The sequence below is a fragment of the Scylla paramamosain genome, chromosome 34 (genome assembly GCF_035594125.1).
Source record: "Scylla paramamosain isolate STU-SP2022 chromosome 34, ASM3559412v1, whole genome shotgun sequence".
NCBI classification, from domain to species: Eukaryota; Metazoa; Arthropoda; class Malacostraca; order Decapoda; family Portunidae; genus Scylla; species Scylla paramamosain.
The window spans coordinates 197,501-205,000 of NC_087184.1; the positions used below are offsets into that span (position 1 = coordinate 197,501).

General features: G+C 44.7%; 1 protein-coding gene across 1 annotated transcript in view; it reads left to right on the plus strand.

Annotated features, from left to right (window-relative positions):
* The window catches only part of LOC135089900 (GTP-binding protein 10-like), a 145,985-nt gene that overhangs the window by 78,243 nt on the left and 60,242 nt on the right, over positions 1 to 7,500 (plus strand). Inside the window, exon 2 of the mRNA XM_063986081.1 lies at positions 1,071 to 1,171. The gene's annotated coding sequence lies outside the window, so the exon portion shown is untranslated. The remainder of the gene's footprint in view (positions 1 to 1,070; positions 1,172 to 7,500) is intronic.

Below are 7,500 nucleotides of genomic sequence, written 5' to 3' on the forward strand. Positions count from 1 at the left end.
TGATCATGAAAACTGCGACCATATAAAACCCTGGGAAGACTTGTGACCTTAATGGCCTGGCTCTCCCTAACGGTCGTTCTGATAACACTGGAAAGTAGCTCAGGCCCCGGTTGGTGAGAGAGAGAGAGAGAGAGAGAGAGAGAGAGAGAGAGAGAGAGAGAGAGAGAGAGAGAGAGAGATGGTATAGAAGATCCACATAAGGTAGTTTGGCTTGAATCCCTCCTGTGACATTGACTGGTGACTACACACACACACACACACACACACACACACACACACACACACACACACACACACACACACACACACACACACACACACACACACACACACACACACATGAATGGACGACATTATCATTACTATTCTTCTCTATATTCCGTAGGCAGCATTCACTAACAAGTAATTATTTCGGGTGAATTGCGTATAGATAAAGCTTAAACTCACACATCCGTGGCCGCCGTGGTACAGTGGGACCGCAGGCTCTGGGGGTCCAGTTCGAATCCTGGCCACGGTGGCAAGGTAGGAAGGGTAGCAGTTCCCAAATGCCATGTCCAGAGTTCTTCGTTAGGAGGCTCCGTCTTTGCCCCGATGGACGAGGAGAACCGAAACCAAGAATCTTCGTCCAAAATTCACGATATCACCTCCAAAATATCTCCATTAATAGAGGAGGTGATATAGCAAAATTCATAGAGTTAAGATATGTAGGAAGTGAATCACAGGCATTTTGGTGTGGCAAGAACGAGGATGAATTCAGACTACTTCTTAGGTATGCATGAAAAATAGAGAAATACTCCCATTAATAGAGAAAGTGAGGCATAGAATCATGGAGTTAAGGTGTGTAGGGAGTGACTCATGAACATTTTGGCTTAGCAAGGCTGTGGAAGTCAGATTACTTTTTAGGTATTCAGGAAATTTTCTTCCATTAAGCACATTAAGAAGTGATGAATAGCAGAGAGAGAGAGAGAGAGAGAGAGAGAGAGAGAGAGAGAGAGAGAGAGAGAGAGAGGGAGAGAGAGAGAGACTCGTACCTTCCCTCATTACCAAGGTCTTTTCCTCCTTCCCTACAGGTTTATGGTTGAATCTCGAGGGAACACGGGCGGAAATGGAGGGAGGTGATAAAGGATTCCCACCGTTGCCCCTTCGCCACTCCCAGCCGGCATAACGAGAGGTAAGACGCATTACGGCTCGAATCTTTAGTTTAGACGATGGACTGACTAGTTAGAGATCGTGGACTGGATAGAGCCATACGGTTTTTGTAGCCTAGAGAGAGAGAGAGAGAGAGAGAGAGAGAGAGAGGGAGAGGGTCTTTTCTTTTCCATTCGCTGTTTCCCTAGAGTGAGAAGGGTTGGTTAGCGCCATGTTTCTGTCCCTTGTATCTTCCTCTGTGACTCCCATCCTTTTCAGTTCTACCACAATTCCGTCCCTCTATCTCACTCTCAGTTTTCGTCTCGATCTTCTCATCTCAACTGGTTTCCTGGTCTTCTCTTACTACGTGACCTAACCATCTCATTTCTTATCTTCTTATCACTTCCGTAATGCATTCAAGAGGGAGAGGATGTGCGTCAGGTAATGTTCGGAAGGCAGAGAGAACGTCTTCAGGTCTTCAAGTCTTCAGGAAAGCGAGGCCCCGCGGGAAACAGGCACAGGTCGTTTGTAGAGGTTAATTACAAAGCTGTCGACATTTATCTTGAAACGTGAGGCAGTGCGCGCGCCCTTAGTGGAGTGGCGGCCCGGCATTTAACACAGCGTGGGTCGATTCCCGCACCTCCTGCCAAATTTAGGTGTCATTTCTCTGGTGGTTTGAGTTAATCACGCCCCAGTAATTGAAACTGCGTCGTGTTTAATGATTGTATAATTCACGCAATTCGGTTTTGTGCGTATGTTTGTGTTTTGTTGGTTTTTGCCTATTTGTCAATGAATGTGTGTGTGTGTGTGTGTGTGTGTGTGTGTGTGTGTGTGTGTGTGTGTGTGTGTGTGTGTAATCATGAGCTCCTTCTTTACCGGGGACTGCGAGGTATTATTGCATTAACGACCCTAGCGACCCCGCCTGCTGAGTTGTGACGCAAACTTAAATCTTTAGGAGAAAAGAAAATGTAAAACTGCAGAGACGAAAATTGAATCAAGTCCAAATTTCAGGGCGTTGTGTTTGCTTTTGGCGAGAGCATCTGATGTCAGGCGATGTTAAATTGGTGTTAACTAAGGCAATGCACTAAAATTAGCCACCTGAGAAGCAGCGGACGAGGGAGAGAGTGCCAAAAATAGCCACGGGTTACCGAAACACGACACGCGAATACCACATAAAGACGAGGAAAGAAAGAACAAGAGAACACGAAGACAAGAGATACGAGGCGGAGGGAGCTTGAGTGAACTGCAGCAAGATTCAAGACACGACCAATATTATCCTTTATCGTAACTTGAAGATTACAGAAACGGGAACAAGATCTTGACGTATGAATGTAACAAAGACGTGGCTGCTCAAGGACACAAGTCAGCACATTGCAAGAGACTGGTTGGTGAGCACGGCTTCTTTGCATTGGGAATAGAGAGGTTACGTGATTGTTGAGGGGCTGTGCGTTTAAGTAATCATACAAGTGAAGTAGTGAGGGCGTCTCAAGAAGAGCAATGAGGTGCACGTAGGGAGAAGGACGCTAAAGATGGATCTACCCGGCAGTGGAAAGAGAGGAGGGCCGAAAAAGAGATTTATGGATGGAGTGAAAGTAGACATGCTTGCAATGGTTATGACTGAGGAAGGCGTAGAAGACTGAACGCCTATTCTAACAACTATTGATCTATCCATCCATCTTTAAACACACACACACACACACACACACACACACACACACACACACACACACACACACACACACACACACACACACACACACACACACACACACACACACACACACACACACACATAATGAAAGGAGGTCAGCCGAGCATTAAGAAAAACAAAAATGAGGCAAAAGCTCGCTAAATGTCGCTCCCCAAAAATGCGAACACTGGAGGAATCTCAATGAGAAGAGGGTCACTTAAGGTCGCGAGGAGTCCTCAGGTCTTGATTTTGCCTCTCAGAAGGAGTTCAGTTTGTATGAAAGGGTAAGAACTGAATAAGGAAGACGCCCCAGGGTACTCAGTGAGATGGTGGGGAAATAATGTTCCTGCTCTGCTCAGTTTACTAAAGTGAACAAAGTAACAATGATAGCAGAAGCAAGGTGATTCTCCAGTGATTCTCAGTGAGTTGGTAGAAGGAATGATGCTGCTCTTGTCAATTTAGTAAGATGAACAGAATAACAATGGTAATAGAAGCAAGTCAGACTCGCCTTCTTAGTGAGTGGTGGAAGGAACAGTGATGCTGCTCCACTCAATTTAGTAAGATGAACAGAATAACGATGATAATAGAAGCAAGGCAGACTCTCCAGGTGTTGAGGGACTAACGATGCTATTCGACTCAGTTTAGTAACACTGACAGAATAACAATGGCGGCGGATCTGTAGCCACTTACAATGATAGTCTCGGTCTCCAGTCGCGTGAAAGGTACTTGACGAGTCTTGATGGTTACTGAAATAACTTGTGGTTTTAAAACATTCGGAACATACACAAATACACTCTTCTCATTCTCTAGTCGGGCATTGTACATTTCTTTTCATACACGTTCATAAGTAGGCTAAAAGTAGATATTTATGCCAAGACATAAAATTTGCAAGATCACCGTTAAATTTTCCACTTGCCTTGAAGAGTACAGTAGCAGGAGGAGGCACAGGAACACACACACCTGGTATAGAGGGCGTTGAGTTTGTCGAGGTAAGAGAAGTGTGTTTAGTTTCGCCCAGTTTTGTTGAGTTAAATGGACAGAAAAAGCCTCTTGCACTGGGAAGGTAATTTATGAGGCAAAAAATTCAGATACCTTGCCGCTACTTGTCAGTGAAGCGGGCGGGTACCTCAGGTGGTTGTGGTGCGTGTGATAACGGTAAGAAAAGACTGGGAATGGGAATGGTGAGGCGATAGTGATGGTAGCGAGCAGGTAATAGTGATACGGAGTGACAGTAATGCCTTCCCTCTGAAAGACAAAGTTTATACCGGCATACCTGTCTTGTTGAAGGTGTCTGAAGGTGTTTGCTAAGGCACGGGAAGGCAGGACGTATGTTTAGGTACTTTTAGATTCTTCTCATCGTGGATATAAATGGGAGGAAAGAGAGGAGAGGGGACAAGATTCTGAGTTTACATTTTACCTTATTTTCCTTTCCTTTGTAACTTTTTCCTCTTTCTGTTGAAAAAAAAGAGGAAAAAAATCTCAATGCATTACTCCATGTCAGGTTTTGCATTTTATCAATTCAAATTCAAAAACTTTAAATGAATCAGAAATTTGTGACAAGGTAACTGAATACAACACCGTACATCCAGCGGGCAGTAATAATTGTACAGCACAGAATATTAACAGTATTCAAACACAACAATACGTAGTAAATTAATGTATAAACTAGTGTGGGAGGAAAAAAAAACTCGGCTTTTTGACCAATTTTCTCCGCATAAAAAATAAAAAGCATGCATTCCTATAATTGTGAAGCGGCTCCAGTATAGCGCATGGTGACTGACAGTGAGTGATGAGTGTGCTAATGTGATTTGTTGCCTCCTGGAAATGCAAGTGTGATTCTGGTGATAGGAATCTATTCACTTATGGATATTTGCTGCTTCATTAATCGCTTACAACTCCAAAAATGCTTAATTCTTATATTAAAGTCTCTTAGATTGATTCAAAACATAGAAAAGACAAAAAATAAACTTGTCATTTTTTTGTGTACATGCAAATATTTACTTTCGTACCCACACCTACACACTTAACGCGCGCGCGCGCACACACACACACACACACACACACACACACACACACACACACACACACACACACACACACACACACACGAGCGAACGCTTCTGAAATAAAACAGATATTTGTTGCTACTCGTGTTGTGTCAATTCACTTACTTGATTCTGACTTTGTGAGGATAAACATATGCGTTCCCGCTTCTGCTTCTTTCCAGTGCAGCCGTCACGCCGTCGCCTCCTCCTCCTCCTCCTCCTCCTCCTCCTCCTCCTTCTGCTCCTCCTCCTCTTAATCAAAGCATGCTTATTTTCGTGGTTTATTCTTTTCAGCCATTTTTCAGCCATTTTTGTCATTATTTCTTTATTTTATTATCATCACCACCACCACCACCACCATCATTGTCATCATCATCATCATCATTGCCATTATTATATACCTTTTATCCTTCTATTCCTTCTCATCCACTCGTCCCCCTCTCGCCTCTGTCAGTGCCCTCCTCCTCCTCCTCCTCCTCCTCCTCCTCCTCCTCCTCCTCCTCCTCCTCCTCCTCCATCATTGCGGAGCGTCACTCCTCACCCCTGCCTCCCCACACTATACATTTTTATTCTGACTTTATTTTCTCCGCGGAAGGGAATTTTTGGCACTCTGAATTTCGTTGTGTGAAAACTGTGGATAGCTGTCAGGGACACGCGACACTCGGCAGCCGGAGTTCCGCTCGCGCTCATTCTGTGTGGAGTGCGTGGGATGTCACCGCCCAACTAGGAATTAGTATATTCTGAAACACTTCTGCATCGCTCCTCCACAACATTCAAGAGGCTCTAGTTGAAGCTGTACGGATTTTTTAGTGTGTTTTTACAGCTTCAGTGACATAAACAAGATTTCTACGTCACTACTGTCATGGGACAAAAAGTAAAGAAAACTATATTAAAATAAAAGATAATATCATTCAAATAACGATCATGTAAAATGATTTAGAATAGCCTAAAGGAATGATAAGGCTTATCAATAAATTAATATGCTTCCTGTGCTTTGAGAGAGCCAAGCGTCGCATCGTTATCTTGAGCAGTGCGTTCTAAGGACCAGTTTTATGAGAGGAGCCTCAACCTTTGTGAAGCAAGATCAAAAACGTATTCTTACATCAAAGCCCCGCGCACTTGGAGGTCACACAAACAAGAAAATGATCTCATTTCTCTCTCTCTCTCTCTCTCTCTCTCTCTCTCTCTCTCTCTCTCTCTCTCTCTCTCTCTCTCTCTCTCTCTCTCTCTCTCTGCAACTTACAGAGAGAGAGAGAGAGAGAGAGAGAGAGAGAGAGAGAGAGAGAGAGAGAGAGAGAGAGAGAGAGAGAGAGAGAGAGAGAGAGGTCCCCACGTACGTTTGCCCGGATGTCATGAGGCTCTAAGGCATTCTCCATATCCTGTTTTAAGGGAAGCCGTTTTTTCCGGGCTCCTGCAGTTACGAAGTTCCGGAGCCTCGTGTTTCAGTGCTATATGGGACGGACTGTAGAAAATGCAGGTCTTATGGCGGAATCGGAGTGACAAAAGTAGCCGCGGCAATTCCTTTTTAGTGGTGGGATATTGTGTGGACGAGTGAGTGAAATTTGTATAAAGATGAGCCGAGTTCGAGCTTCAGTTATTATGAAGGAGTTGTGGTTCGTATACAAACACACACCCACCACCTACACACACATATACACATACACACACTACGTTACTTACAGGAAGCATATGCTTTTTACCTTGTAGTCTAGTCACAACCAGGTCTCATTCCCACGTTGACACCCAATAACCAGCCTTACGTGTGTATATTCTCATAGGAAACGAAGCGAAATCTAGCCAGTGTTTTGAGTACCAGAGCCTCGCCGCCGCCTCGCCGCTGCTAAATCATTACACTGCGTTATCCAGCTGATGCCGGAAGGCTCATGCAGTATTTTTTCCCTCCGTGTGAAGTACTGACTTGGCGGCTGTGCGGTAATTACTGAGCATAATGGTCGTGGAATAAAACGGTAATGCGCCACGGAGCAGGTAAATATGATTCCAAATGTCATAGTTCAGGCGTGCCACTCGTGTACAGGCGAGTAACGCAAGGCAAATTTTCTTTCTAAATAGCGGCCACTGTGTTATCTTTTCCAGGTGGCGCCGGCCTTCGGGTTACGATAATCAGCCTCAGCCTCACCTCCACACGTGACACAGCCAGCCAACCAACCATATACGCACGCATGGCAAAGCAGATTGCTCTCCAGAATTACTGCTAATGGTGCGTTGGTAATGGCGCTGTAAAGTCACTTTTGTCACCTCGAAGTTGGAGAAAAACTGGGTTCGATAAGGTTTGGTTCCGGAAGGAATTTCAACTTGGGTCACGCCGTCAAGTTTTGTGAGGCTCTCCGTGGAGAGAGTGACTGGTGCGCCAGTCACTGGCGAACTGTCTGTCTCGCATAGAAAAGTTGGGAACTCATTTAAACCCGAGTGTACTTGCTGTACCAACTTTGCTGCACTCATCATGAGGGATTTTTTTTTTTCGCAACCAGGAAAATATTACCCACATTACTGCGACTACTGTCAATCTTGCATGGACGAGAGAGAGAGAGAGAGAGAGAGAGAGAGAGAGAGAGAGAGAGAGAGAGAGAGAGAGAGAGAGAGAGAGAGAGAGAGAGCAAAAGTATAAATTCCATTTCA